Below are 14,019 nucleotides of genomic sequence, written 5' to 3'. Positions count from 1 at the left end.
ATAGTAGTCTGTTACCTGCAGGGATAAGTGAGGTTATATAATGGGCTAGTTTGAAGAATGTGCTTGCTTATATATGCAAATATCTGTCTAAATTGCTTAAATAACAAGTTTCTTAACACCCTAAACTGGGGGAATTTGGTTTGAAATGTTTAGACATCATATGAAATGAAAAATGGCTCCTTCCAATGCCAAGTTCCTTAGCCACATGGTGCCTTTAGAGTAAAGGAAGAAGTTAAAGTCTTTTCTCATATTTCATTTATATTTTAAGTACTTGATTCAAGATAATAATTTTATTTGTTAACAATTTTTGGCTGGGCACAGTGGCTCATGCCTGTAATCCCAGCACTTTGGGAAGCCAAAGCAGGTGGATCACCTGGTCAGGAGTTTGAGACTCACCTTGCCAACATGGTGAAACCCCCATCTCTACTAAAAATACAAAAACTCAGCTGGGTGTGATGGTGTGCACCTGTAATCTCAGCTATTCGAGAGGCTGAGGCATGAGAATCACTTTAATTTGGGAGGCAGAGGTTGTAGTGAGCCAAGATCGTGCCATTGCACTCCTGGTATCAGAGTGAGACTCTGTCTCAAAAAAAAAAAAAAAAGAACAAAAAAATTTTATGATTAGGCTGCTTTGGTTTCTTAACACAGACACAAAATGTATGACAGAGTTCCACTAACTATATGGTCATCCTCTATTTAGTAGAAGTGCTGTTTTTATTTATTTTATTTAATTTATTTGAGACAGCGTCTCACTCTGTCACCCAGGCTGGAGTACAGTGGCGCGGTCTTGGCTCATGGTAACCTCTGCTCCAGGTTCAAGCAATTTTCCTGCCTCAGCCTCCCAAACAGCTGGAATTACAGATGCATGTCACCATGACCAGCTAATTTTTGTATTTTTAGTAGAGACGGGGTTCCACCATGTTGACCAGGCTTGTGTCGAACTCTTGACCTTAGGTGATCTGCCCACCTTGGCTTCCCAGACTTGCTGTTTCAGGTGGTGCATTCTGCTCTCTAAGAAAACTAGGTACACCTAACTGAGGTGCATTTTCTTGGGCTTTCTTTTGCCTTTCTCTGATCTTTAATTGTCATCCTGACTGTGGCACACAAAACTGGTCACACCGAGCCCTGGTTCACACCTTTGACTGACTCTCCTGGTCTCCTCAAAATAAAGGGCACAGTCCTTGGCCCAACCTTCCTGGCCTTTGTCATCCAGCCCCTACTCCTATCATTGACTTCATCTCTCAGAGGTTTCTCCCACTCTCCAGCCTCCATCTTTCTTCTCTATTTTCAGTTTCTCAAATTTTCTCTGATTTTCAAAGCAATTAGGCCTTTGCACACATGATTCCCTCTGTCTTGTTCACCTTTCTTCCTCACTCCCCAGGTCTTGACTGAGTCTTGGGCTTCCTGCTAAGATGTTAGCACCATTGAAGCACTCCCTCTGCTGAGGTTGGGTGCTGTTTTAGTCTGACAAAGACATACCCGAGACTGGGCAACTTACAAAAGAAAGAGGTTTAATGGACTCACAGTTCCAAGAGGCTTGGAAGACCTCACAATCATGGTGGAAGGTAAAAGGGCTTTCCCCTTGAAAACCATCAGATTTCCTGAGACTTATTCACTGCCATGAGGACAGTATGGGGGAAACCACCCCCATGATTCAATTATCTCCCACTGGTTCCCTCCTGCAACATGTGGGAATTATGGGAGATACAATTCAAGATGAGATTTGGGTGGGGACACACCCAAACCATATCAGGTGCCTTCCTCAGGGCTCCTGTGGATCCCAGAAGACACTCTGCCGAGGGACCACTTCATTCATATGATCCAACTCCCTGCTGGCCCATGAGCTCCTAGAGGACCGGGACCCTGTAGTGTTTGCCTCAGTACCCGCACAGGGGCCTGAGTCATGGAAGAAATTTTAAAAACGTAAAAGGAAAAAAATCCGCTAATGAATGTCCTCCATACTCTCCAGTAACTTTTGTTTTGCCACTTTGGGGGAATCTAAATTGCATAGCACAGTTAGTAGAGTTTGTAAATTTCATTTCAATTGAATGACAGTTTAAATAAAATAAAAGCTGTTAGCACAATAGAAAATTTTTTTGAAAGCAAAATTAAATTTGGAAATTTCAATCACATGAAATTAATTTCTATAATTTAAAGCTCAAATTTGAAAAGTAGCTTCTCAAATCTTAGACTCAAGTGCTGCTTCTAACTCAATCTATTTTCAATGCTCACAGACCCCCATCACTGTATGAGAATACGCCCATAAAGGCGATGCTGCCTCTCACCCTCCCTCGCAACTTTTCTTAGAAAGCGTGACACGCAGTTTTTTTTTCCTGCTGGCATAATAATGAAAGGAAGGGTAAATATAGTAAGATTTTGCTTCATGTAGTGCTATAGGACATAAAAATAGATAAGCAGGTCTAAAGAGCTGCCCTAAAATATCGTGTTTATGAACCAAATTGATTTTTATTTAGAAGAGAATTCTCTCCGTGCCATGCAGACTGCTGTTGCCTTCGGTATCTCCCTGGTATCGTTGGCAGTAATAACAGTTTCACCAAAGAGAAGGGATGTAACTTTGATAATTTAGGAGTGTTCTCAATCAGGCCCCAATGCTCTCCTAGATGGAATTGCCTTTAAAACTGGTGCTGAAAGTTGATAAAGTCAAAGCTTTATTTTTACTGTAAAGGTTCTGATGGGCCTTGTTCTAAACTCTTTGTAAACTATAAATCACTATTAGAATTTTGTTTAGAGTCTGAAGCTGCCTTTATCGGTTTGAATTTTTACAGCCGGTGGCTGAATTTCCTATTCATGTACATCATGTAGCTCTTATTATAGGAAAAAACTCCAATGACATTCTTGTTCAGGAAAGGGAAGTAAGCCTGTCCCTATTTATCAAGACTGACTTCTTAGGTTTGCCAAAAAGACATTCACTGGCTCACCAGGCAAGTCAACAAATGAGAACACCACCAAAAGAGAGCATAGGATAAAGGGGGTGCCTCTGTCTGTTTGGGCTGCTATAACAAAATACCACAGAATGGGTAATTTATAAACAACAGAAATTTACTGCCCACAGTTCTGGAGGCTGGGAAGTCCAAGATCAAGACACCAGCAGATCTAGTTTCTCATGAGGGCTCATTCCTCATGGATGGCACCTTCTGTGTGTCCACACATGGGGGGAGGGACAAACAAGCTTCCCAGGCCTCTATTCTAAGGGCACCAATCCCCTTCATGAGGGCAGTATCCTCATGACCTAATCACCTCCCCCACCGCTTAATACCATCACTGTGGGGGTTAGGTTTCAATGTGAATTTTGGGGGGAAACAAAAATTCAGACCATAGCAGAGGGTGTGTTCGTTTCTTAGAGCTGCCATAACAAATTGCCATAAGCTTGATGGTTTACAAAAACAAGTGCCTATTCTCTTATAGATCTGGAGACCAGAAGTCCAGGATCAAGGTATTGGCAGGACTGGTTCCTTCTGGTGGCTATGAGGAAGAATCCATCCCATACCTCTTTCCTAGCTCCTGGTGGTTGTCAGCAATCCTCGGTGTCCTCTGGCTTATAGAAGCATGACTCTCATCTCTGCCTCCATCATCACAGGCCTTCCCACTTTGTGTCTTTGTGTCTGTGTCCCACATCTTCCCCTCCTTTCTCTTAGAAGGAACCCAGTCATTGAATGTAGGTCCATCCTAAATCCAGGATGACTTTATTTAAAGATCTTTAATCACATCTGCAAGGACCCTATTTTTTTTAAGTTCTGGGGGACATGTGCAGGACATGCAGGTTTGTTACATAGGTAAATGTGTGCCATGGTGGTTTGTTGCACCTGTCAACCAATCATCTAGTATTAAGCCCCAAATGCATTAGCTATTGATCTTAATGTTTTCCCTCCCCACAGCCCCATGAAAGGCCCTGATGTGTGTTGTTTCCCTCCCTATGTCCATGTATTCTCATTGTTTAGCTCCCACGTGAGTGAAAATAAGTGATGTTTGGTTTTCTGTTCCTGTGAGGATAATGGCTTCCAGCTTCATCCATGTCCTTGCAAAGGACACGATCTCATTCATTTTTATGGCTGTATAGTATTCCATGGTGTATATGTACTACATTTTCTTATAAATTCAGGAATTTATAAGAAACTCACCAGTACCAGAGGCTACGGCATAGACATATCTAATTGGGGGACATAATTCAACCCACACTAGAGAAGGAAAATTCACCTAGGTAAAAAAAAAAAAACCTTGCTGCTTTGACACTCTCAAGAGCTGTCTATATTTTGACCTTCTGAATTTTCTCCTCCAGCCACTGAGGCTAACCCCTGCCTCTTTTCCACAGTGTTTACAATAAAATCAGAATATGACATATCATTGTGAGGAGGGCTTGAAGACTGAAAAAGAGAAAAGTAACCAAGAAGCAAGGAAGGAAGACTGGTTTCAAAATCCTAAAAGATCCAAATATAGAACTAGTGATACAGAACATGATCTCTTTTTTTTTGACAAAAAATAATTGCATATAAGCTGAAAGGATATGTGCCAAAGTACACGGGGATTCACTGGGTTCAGGAGTACAGAATCTTCAATTCCTTCTTTACGTGTGTTTATATTCTATAACTTTATGTAATTTAAACACTTTTTTTAAACACAAGAATTGTTTATTAAACAATATAAAATCTGCTGGGTCTCGTGGCTCATACTTGTAATCCCAGTGACTCAGGAGGCTGAGACGGGAGGATTGCTAGAGGCCAGGAGTTTGAGACCAGATGCAGCAACTTAGCAAGACACCATCTATAAAAATATTAAAAAACTCAGCTGGGCATGGTGGCATGCACCTGCAGTTCCAGCTATTTGGGAGGCCCAGGTCGGAGGACTGCTTGAGTCCAGGAGCTCGAGGCTGCAGTGAGCTATAGTTGTACCATTGCACTCCAGCCTGGGCAACAGAATGAGACCCTAACTCTTTAAAGAAAAAAAAAAGATAATGAAATTCTAGTATCTTAGTCTATTTAGGCTGCTATAACAAAATACCACAAACTGCGTGGCTTTTAAGCAAGAAAAACTTATTTCTCACAGTTCTAGAGGCTGGAAGTCCAAGATCAAGGCACCAGCAGATTTGACACCTGGTGAAAGCTCATTCTCAACTTCATAGATGGCTTCTCTTGCTGCGGCCTCATGCGGTGGAAGGGGCAGGGCAGCTCCCTGGGGCCTCTTCAATAAGGGCACTCATCCCATTCATGAGTACTCTGTCCTCATGATCTAACCTCCCCCAACAGCCCATCCTTCTAATGCCATCATGTTATTGATTAGATTTCAACATATGAGTTTGGGAGGACACATTCAGACCACAACACCCAAGACAGCAGAGGATTATTCACCTGGTCTGGTCTTTCCAAGAGGCAATTACTCTGAGTCAAGTAGAGAAGGCGGGACTGGAGTCAGTTGGCACCTTTCCCTGAATATCCCTTTATAACTTTCACACATCACATCCTGGGGTTTGGCCACTATCTGGATGATCTTACTGAACTGTAGATGTGAGAGCTGGAAGAACCCTCACAGATAAACCTCCTTATTTTATAGACCATGAAAGAGAACCCTAGAGAAGGTAGCAGGCTCTCCCAAGGCCCCATGGACAGACGTAGAGCTGAAACCAAACCCTAAGAATTGCATTTCCCAAGTGGAGCTTCTTCTAGTAAATGCAGGTAGCTGCTGTCAAGGTCTTGTGTATGAATCAATTAATGAACATAAATCATAGTGTCCATTTCCATTTCAACCTCTAATGAACACACCACATATCTATACCACTACCCGGTGGACAACATTTGTTAAGACTTATTCATAAAACTATGACTAACTACCTGTATCCCATCCCAGGCATTATGCCAGTCACTGGGTAATAAAGACAGGTAGGCACATCTTCAGAATGCTGCCTAGTTAACAAGAAACTTTACCCAAAATGTCCCAGGACTCACCAGTTTGTGAGTACAAATGAGATCGTTTTAATATAAAGACATAACTCTCTGTGACCGGAGTTCCTAGCTGCTGTCTTGGAATTTCAACACTCTTGCAAATCCCCACCCTGGTTATTTTAGGGAGTCTCAGGTTGCAGGGATGTAAAGGTTTGGGGTTTGCTAGTGATGTCTCACAGACACTCAGCAGCAGCTCTGCTCATGACCCTCTCAGGGCCTCATCTGGCAGTCAATGGTCCAAAAACTATTTGAGGAGATATGTTTGTTGATTTTAGGTGTCAACATGGCTACGTCATGGTACTCAGATATTTGGTCAAACGACTCTAGATGTTTGTGAAGATTTTTTAAAAGATAAGATTAACCTTGAAATCATGGGGTGTGGTAGATCACACCTGTATTCTAGCATTTTGGGAGGCTAAGGCAGGTGGATTGTTTGTGCTCACGAGTTCAAGACTAGCCTGGGCAACATGGTGAACCATTCTGTCTTAAAAAAAAAAAAAAAAAATTAGCCAGGCATGGTGGTATGTGCCTATAGTCCCAGCTACTTGGGAGGCTGAGGTGGGGGAATGGCTTAAGCCCAGAAGATGGAGGTTGCAGTGAGCCGAGATTGTGCCACTGTACTCTAGCCTGGTCAATAGAGCCAAACTTGTCTCAAAAAAAAAAATTGAGACCAGATTAACATTGAAATCAATAGACTTTGAGTAAAGCAGATGACCTTCCATAATGTGAATGGGCCTCATCCTGTCAGTTGAAGGCCTTAATAGAAAAAAACACTGACCTCTCTGGAGGAAGAGGGAATTCAGCCAGTAGACTTGGCTTTTGGACTCTTAACTGCAGTACCTTCCTGGGTCTCCAACCTTGCTGGCCTATTCTACAGAGTTTGGACTGGCCAGCCTCTGTAGTCATTTTAAGGACTAATTCCTTAAAATCGATCAATCTTTCTCACATCTATACACAATTTTTTTAAATAGAGATGGGGGGACCCCATGTTTGGATCCCCTTCCACGAACACTCTTGTACTCATGGAAGCTGTTTTTCTCTATCCTGGATTTTCCCTCTATCCTGGAGTCCCCCTTCCGCGAACACTTCCTTCGTGGAAGCCTGTCTTCCCCTCCTAAACTCCATCTCTGTCTATTCCCTTCCACTCAGTGTGGAAGCTGCTTTCCTCTCCTAGTTTCCATCTTTCTGGATTCTCTCATTTAGTGTGAGAGTTAGCTGTTTCTCTTTCCTTCTCCTTTTTCTCCCTCTAAATAAATCACTTTCTACAAACAAAAAAATAAATAAGATTAAAAAACAATAAAAAAATAAAAATAGAGATGGAGTCTTGCTATTTGCCCTTGATGATCTTGAACTCCAGGGCTCAAATGATTCTCTTGCCTGTCTCAGCCTCATAAAGTGCTGGGATTACAGGTGCAAGCTACCATGCCTGGCCTGTACACATCTCGTTGGTTCTGTCTCTCTGGAAAACCCTGGCTAATGCAGAAGACTTAACTACCGCTGTTAGTGCCAACCTCAAGAACCCTGTTTCCTTGGCATTCTCGTCACCAAAACTGTGTGGCTTCTTCATAGCCCCCACCAGACCTGCTGTTTGTTCTGAGAAGGAAATGAGGGGACCACCATCCTCAACTCTGTGTCAAACTTGCCAGCTAGAGGGTGGGTGCAGTGGCTCATGCCTGTAATCCCAGCACTTTGGGAGGCCAAGGCAGGCAGATCACTTGAGGCCAGGAGTTCAAGACTAGCCTGGCCAAAATGGTGAAACCCTATCCCTACAAAAAAAAAAAAAAAGTAGGCAGGCATGGTGGCACACGCCTGTAATCCTAGCTACTCAGGAGACTGAGGCATGAGGATCATTTGAACCCGGGAGGTGGAGGTTGCAGTGAGCCAAGATCACACACCACTGCACTCCAGCCTGGGCAACAAAGCATGACTCTGTCTCAAAACAACAACAGCAACAAAAAACTTGCTAGCTAGAGCCCTGAAGCAGCTAATAGAAGATAAAAAACAATAATGCCTATGAAAAAAAGAACTCATAAAGACATTTTTTACTAAAATAAAAGCACAAAGATAGCAAACTAAATAAAAATAATACTAACAATATTTATAGATTGAAAATTAGTAATACATAGAACTGCATATTTTTCCATTTCCCAACTTTTACTATCTGAACAGTTTTCAGGATTTGCCTTCCCAACAGTTTCAGTAATGTGCTTGTCAGTCGTAGATAACACACATGCTAAAACATTTTTTCTTCTTTTTTGAAGGGAGGGGACAGTGTCTTGCTCTGTCACCCAGATTGGCATGCAGTGGTCCAATAACAGCTCACTGCAGCCTCCACCTCCCAGGCTCAAGCAATCCTCATGCCTCAGCAACCATAGAAGCTGGGACTACTGGCATGCACCACCATGCCCAGCTAATTTTTTGAATTTTTTGGTAGAGATGGGGTCTCCCTATGTTGCCCAGGCTGGTCTTGAACTCCTGGACTCAAGTGATCCACCCACCTCGGCTTCCCAAAGTGCTGGGATTACAGGTGTGAGCCCCCGTGCCTGGCCCAGTTTTTTCTTCTGTGTCTGATTCTTCCTGCACATATTGCATGTGTTTTGTACTTTCTGGAATGCAGGTGTTGGTTGTCTTGCTTCTCATTTTTCTACTGTGATCCCAGAGGTGAGGGATAGCTTGAATAAAACAGTACCATCATCACCTATTATGTGAAGAAGGCATTATTATTCCTATGGTGCAGAAATGGAAACTGAGGCTCAGAGATGTCAAATCATTCTCTTAATGTCAATCAACTAGACTATGTCAAAGCTGGTCCTAAGCCCAGGGCTGTATGACTCCAAGTTGACATTGCCTTTTTGATCAAGATGCTTTGAGCAATTTTTATCTAATTGGATTAATATAGCTGAGCAGTGATTTGACAAATTTGTGCCACCACATAGAAGGTTATATAGGTCCTTATTAATAAGTATCATAGCCTAATGTCATTGCTTGTGCTGTCTGCTCCTCCCATAGGGGACCCTGTTTCTTCCCTTCCATCAACACAGCTGGCTGTTCTCTGGCCCTTGGCTACCAGCTCTCAGCTTCCTTGATCTTTTCCAAGCCTTCAGTGCAAAGCATCTGCTTCTTCTCTGCCTTCTGTTGCATCTCAGTTTTCTATTCTGCACTCCTAGGTAGCCCCCACAAATTAAAAAAATCTAATTATTCCTAACACAAATGAGTTTAATGTATATGGAGCAAATTTCTCACAGTTGCAAATAAAGGGACTATACTCGTTAGTACAAGTGACAAAAATCCAAATCAATCAGCTTTAAGGAGTTAATTGGCTCATGTACCTGGGAAGTCTGGGGGACAACCACCTTCGGGCATAGCTATATCAAGTGGCTCAAACAATGACAGGAGGGCTCTATCTTTTGACTAGGATTGACTTCACTCTCAAGTAGAATCTCTCCAACACAGCTGCAAGGACTCCCATCTGGCATCTTCAGACTCCTATGTTCTTTAGATCTCTACATCCTAGGACAAAGGAAAGGACACTTCCCTCCACCCCCACCACTACTTCCAGGTCTCATGCAAACTCAGTATAATGATTTTGATTCACTTTGCTTGGATTGTGTTATCCCAGCAATAGTGTGGGGTCACACTGTTGACAGCCTTGCCAACATTGCACAAAATGGGTGAAGGGTCATTACCTTCAGATAGAAAAACAGGAGACAGAGTTGCATTCACCACAAGCTTTCCCTGAGGGACTCTCATGACAGCAGAAAAAGGGAGCGTGTGTCCTCGGTCTAACCACCATGATCACCATAGGCTCATTCAGGAAGCTTGATCCCCACCTTCCAGTTGGCCTGGGCTGAACAGATATCTTACTTTTTGTACTTTTTGGAATTGAGTCATTGGTTGTCTAATGCTCAGCATTAGATCCAGAAGCCAGGAGAAAACAGCTAGATCGACAGGAGCACCCAGCAGCCAACTGGTCCCAACCACCCCAGGCCCTGCCAGAAGTATGGAGGGTGTCCAGTCCTTTTCTCCATTCCTAGACCCCCAGAGCAACTTCAGGGACTCATCTCAACAAGTATATTCCCAATTTATTTCTTTTTTTCTCCCAGATCTAAATGATCATGATGATGGTGGAAACAGTGATGATGAGGATGAGGATGATGATGATGATGTCATAAAACTAAAATTATTAAGCACTGAGTACTGGTCAGGATGCTTTAGAAACATCAGTTCATCAAATCCTCTCAACAACCTTGTTTTACAGGTGAGCATTTGAGGATGGGTTATGATATGGTTTGCCTGAGTCTCCACCTAAATCTCATCTTGAATTATAGCTCCCATAATTCCCATGGGTTGTGGGAGGGACCCGGTGGGAGATAACTGAATCATGGGGGTGGTTCCCCCCAACTGTTCTTGTGATAGAGAATAAGTCTCATGAGATCTGATGGTTTGGAAAGGGAAACGCTTTTGCTTGGCTTTCATTCTCCTTCCTGGCCTGTTTGCTTCCCTTCTGCCATGATTGTGAGTTTCCTGAGGCCTCTCTAGCCACACTGAACTTGAGTCAATTAAGCCTCTTTCCTTTATAAATTACCCAGTCTGGGGTAGTATTTACCGTGAGAATGGACTAATACAATGGGGAAATTAAGAAATGTGCCCAAGGTTACATCTAGTGAAAGAAGAACAGGGCTTTGCACTCAAACAGTTTCTTAACCAATGGTGAAAATTTTTTTTTTTCTTTTTTTTTTTTTTTTGAGACGGAGTTTCGCTCTTGTTACCCAGGCTGGAGTGCAATGGTGCGATCTCGGCTCACCTCAACCTCCGCCTCCTGGGTTCAAGCAATTCTCCTGCCTCGGCCTCCCAAGTAGCTGGGACTACAGGCGTGCGCCACCACACCCAGCTAATTTTTTCGAATTTTTAGTAGAGACGGGGTTTCACCATGTTGACCAGTATGGTCTCGATCTCTTGACCTCGTGATCCACCCGCCTCAGCCTCCCAAAGTGCTGGGATTATAGGTGTGAGCCACCGCGCCCAGCTGGTGAAAATTCTTATGATGTGCCCTGCGCTTTACATGAATTATCTCCTTTAACTTTCACAGTGGCCCAACAACAAGCATCATCCTTGCTTCATGAAGAAGAAAGCAAGGTTTAGGAGGGTGAACCGGCTCAGTCAACATCCCTGAAGTGCAGTGCAGAGCTTGGCCAACCTCATGGTGGGCGGGCTGCCGCTAGGCAGTTGGGAACCATTGCCATCTCCAAACAGCAGGAAGAGATGCTCCAAGCTGTGCTTTTGGAAAATCAATCTGGCAGTAGTGGAGAAGATAGACTGTCTTTTCTCAGCTCAGCATTACCAGTTGGAAGGCCTAACCACAGAGCCGGCAGGCGGCAGAGCTGGGGTTAGAACCCACGTCTACCTGATTCCAGTGCCCATGCTCGAATCCCCCAAGCCTAGCTGCATGAAGCCAGATGAAGGCTCTTGGCTCCACAAGTGCCCTTCCTTCACTGTGGGCGCGCTGGCACCTCACTTCCTTGCCGCACTTCCTCTTGTTTTGAACCACTATATTGGCTCATCTCAGCAGCAGACAGTTCCTCTGAATAGAATATGCCCTGAAAAGTCAAAATCTACCACCAGCTGGAGCTGGTAAGGCTGCAGTACTTCCTGTTGAATCAGGTCCTGGGGCCAGAAACCACAGTGTTATTTATATCCGAAGCTCTTTATTCATGGTGCCTTACAAAACACAGAAGGGGCAGCCCCCTGTCTTATGGAGCCAGCAGACCGCAGAGATACATAAGACAACAGACAATAATAAGCCCTCTCCCCTCTCCTTAAGCTGCAACTTCCATTCTGCCTGAACAGACCCCACCACTGCCCCTTTTGTTTCTTCTATTACCTTCCTCTGAGCAGACTTATTATGGAAATAGACTCCTAATTAACACATCAGGTTTCTGCTTTTCCAAAAAGTCTCTTAAATTGGCCCGTTCCATGATGTTGTTCACTCCAAACACCCCCTGCTATCTTTATTTTGTTCTGCTTTCTGTCCTGGCCTATATCATTTATTTCTTTGTATTGAAAGCTTGTCAACTCATGGGACCTGGCATGTATTAATTAGGAGGATGGTCTGGAGCCCAACACAGCTTGATGGAAAGCCAGTCTGAGTAGGGAATTGGGCAGAGAATCAGAAAGAAGCTGAACCAAGCAGCAGAGGGGATGATGGCTTAAGACCATGACCCAATTTTCAGACCTAAGGTGACCGACCATCAGTATTCTGGGCTGGGATTCTTCCCTTCAGCTAAGACAGTCTTCATTTTGTGCTGTAAGAGTGCATGTCAGGTCTCACCTCTGTGCCTTTTGCTCAATAGACCCTGCCCGGCTGGTACTCTTTTCTATCTACTCTTTTCTACCTACTAAGCTCTACTGCTTTTCAAGGCCAAAATGAAGTCCCATCTCTCCCAAAAAGCCTTCTGCGGCTCCTCCAGCCCTAAGTAAACTCCATTTTCATGACGCTCTTATAGGATTTGTAGCACAGAATTTAGGCCTTGATTATGTAGTCGTCTTCTTTTTTTTTTGAGATGGAGTCTTACTCGGTCATCCTGGCTGGAGGACAGTGGCGTAATCTTGGCTCACTGCAACCTCTGTCTCCCGGGTTCAACTGATTCTCCTGCCTCAGCCTCCTGAATAGCTGGGATTAAGGCACGCACCATCATGCCCAGCTAATTTTTTGTATTTTTAGTGGGGACAGGTTTTCACTATGTTAGCCAGGATGGTCTCGATCTCCTGACCTCGTGATCCATCTGCCTTGGCCTTCCAAAGTGCTGGGATTACATGCTTGAGCCACCACACCCGGCTGATTACGTAGTCTTCTTGATTAGAACTGTCTCAGTCTCTCCAATCACCCGTCAGAGAGAAACAGTGTTCAGGAAGACACAGGTTGAATACAAAAGAGGCTTGTTTGCTCCTCCAGGGACAGGAGGAAGAATCGGACAAGCCCAGCAGGCCCATGCGATTGCACAGAAGCTGGCCTCCAGCATCGCCCAGGACGATCCCCAGCTGTTTTTTAAAAACATTACCAAGTACACAAATCTCTGCTGCTAACAGCTGGCTAGAGTTGCCCATGTGAGTAGCAGCTCAACTGGAAACCAGCACCTGCAAGTTGAAGGGCATGTTCTTTGATTTTGGACCCATATCTGAAACATCTATTCCTTGTTCTGCCCACAGGTCTTAATATGGATGGGGAACACTGTACTGAGGGGCTCAGTGCCTTCCCTTCAAAATCCTTTGTCCATTTCTGAGTGTCCTTCCCTTGGCTTCTCTCTCTCTTTTTTTTTTTTTTGAGACAGAGTCTTGCTGTCTCCCAGGCTGGAGTGTACTGGGGCGATTTCCGCTCACTGTAACCTCCACCTTTCAGGTTCAAGCAATTCTCCTGCCTCAGCCTCCTGAGTAGCTGAGATTACAGGCGTGCACCACCATGCCCAGCTAATTTTTGTATTTTTAGTAGAGATGGGTTTTCTCCATGTTGCCAAGGCTGGCCTCAAACTCCTGACCTCAGGTGGTCCACAGGCCTCAGCTTCCCAAAGTGCTAGGATTACAAGCATGAGCCACCAAGCCCGGCCCATTTCCTTCGCTTCTATGCCTGCTTCCAGTGACTGTCTTCTGAAGACTGGAGACAGATGTACCTGGAAATCTGGGTCCTCCCTGAGGGGCCATTGGTCAATGGCTGACTGGTGCAGAATATGAAAGCTCAGGTCTGGAGTGCCTGGGGTTAGGATGCAATCAGAAGTGTCACTTACACTGCACTGCTTTTTGTGGGGTTGTGCTGAGGCTGGGACTCGTCCTGAAGTGGCTCTCTTACTGGACTCTTTCCCATTCCCCATCCTGCCTGTTCCTCATCCCCCGACTCATTTCCCCTAAACCACTTCCTTTATAAACCCTGGCATACTAATCCCCATCTCTGAGACTGTTTCTGTGAGAACCTGACCTGTGATAATGCATATGGCACATTTCTTCATTGGTAGTCATCCTGCCATCACCCATATTTTAAGCCCGTTTTTAAAGTTCAGATGTTCCCTCCAACACA

The 14,019-nt window shown here is 44.2% G+C and overlaps 1 long non-coding RNA gene across 1 annotated transcript; it reads left to right on the top strand.

The window, feature by feature from the left end:
• Nucleotides 1-9,891: 9,891 nt before the first annotated feature.
• On the top strand, nt 9,892-13,303 carry LOC116557648. The gene is made up of 3 exons (XR_004271627.1): nt 9,892-10,212; nt 12,019-12,191; nt 13,161-13,303. It is a non-coding gene; the product is annotated as an uncharacterized LOC116557648 (long non-coding RNA).
• The last annotated feature ends 716 nt before the right edge of the window (nt 13,304-14,019 follow it).

This window comes from Sapajus apella, unplaced genomic scaffold (assembly GCF_009761245.1).
Source record: "Sapajus apella isolate SASKATOON/1434 unplaced genomic scaffold, GSC_monkey_1.0 scaffold20, whole genome shotgun sequence".
NCBI classification, from domain to species: Eukaryota; Metazoa; Chordata; class Mammalia; order Primates; family Cebidae; genus Sapajus; species Sapajus apella.
Note: the sequence above shows the minus strand (reverse complement) of the source record. Positions and strands in the feature narration are given on the sequence as shown.